Below are 1,443 nucleotides of genomic sequence, written 5' to 3'. Positions count from 1 at the left end.
TTTGCTTTCTTACGTCCTAGTAGACTAATTTGAAGGCATTTTATCATGTTAATCTCTATATGTCCGTGAACACAGCGATAGGGCCTATCAAAAAATTACCAGTGGAGGACATGGAGAAACAAGCAAATTGTTTCCCAAATTAAAAATACTACTGTATAAATTCGTAACCATTACGAATAAAAATTGAAAATCAATTCTGCTTTTAAATGAATAATAGTTTGATATAAAGAGTGGATTAAAAGCGACTGTAAATGAGCTGATTCAAACAACTAGAAGCATTTGAAACAAATTAATCAACATTTTTATTCTTGGCATCGACAGAAAACATATACAGAGGTATAAGCATAATTATACTGTATGAGGTATGTATACGCTATCTATCCATTGAACCCGTGACGGGGTATACTGTATAAAAGGATCATCATGATACGAGTAACGTTGTACGTTTTAATAGCAACATCACTTACATTTTTTATAAGAGCACATTTTATAAGAAGAATGAGGCTGTCGAAATTGCGGAAAAATTAAGAACAAAATAAGAAAGGCTAAAATGCCACAAGTGAGGTTTTTATTTTTTAGTAGTAGTAGAAAAACCAACAAACCTTACCAGTACCTTATTTACAGTTGGTGTACACTTACAGTACAGTACTATAATACAGTACAGTAATACACTGCTGTACAATGTTGTATGTTTAAAAAGTGTGTTAAAATAAGAACAAAATATGAATACTTTGAGCCTGAAATCGGCACAAAAAATATAAGAACGCTGAGCCTGGACAAAATTCGCAAATCTGTCCAGATTTCCCCATTTCTTTTATTTTATAAATGATTTTCAACTGGCTAAATAATTATCTTTAATATTAGGCCTATTTATATTTCTATAGTTCGTGGGTTGACAAAGTCAAAGGACAACATATTAAAATCAATCTATACCTTCAGGACAACCGTGGTCTGGGTTTTCATCTTTCTTTTGGTTCGCATACTGTTCTTCTAAATCGGGTAGTAGGCATTCATTCCTATCTTCACGGTATTTTTTGTTGACCCAGCCATCCAATGTTTGGCAAGATTTTGCAACAGCTTTTCGCTTTTTAATTTCCTGCTCCTTCCTCCTCATTTTTTAACACGTGCGCACTCCAGCGTCGAGTATACTCGTCTCAGGGTATTTCTGAGAGCGCTAGGAACGATTATACTTGTCTAAACCGGGGGGTCATTCTAGCATTTTAACTTCATTGCTATACACTGACATACCGGCTGGTAGTTAGGGGAAGATACACCTAGATGATAACGTGCATATAACGTGTGTATGTTTGTTGTGTTATGTTGCTGGCAGACAAAAGATTGCGCGTGTGGAGTCAGCGCTCTAGTATTCTTATTGTAACTCATTTGTACATTCATACAACTTAATACTGTACTGTTATGTGATTCATTTTGTAATGATTCTGG

This window comes from Anneissia japonica, unplaced genomic scaffold (assembly GCF_011630105.1).
Source record: "Anneissia japonica isolate Jap-2015-1 unplaced genomic scaffold, ASM1163010v1 scaffold1511_len2985839_cov193, whole genome shotgun sequence".
Taxonomy (NCBI): Eukaryota; Metazoa; Echinodermata; class Crinoidea; order Comatulida; family Comatulidae; genus Anneissia; species Anneissia japonica.
The sequence above is the reverse complement of the archived record's forward strand: the minus strand, read 5'-3'. Positions refer to the sequence as shown.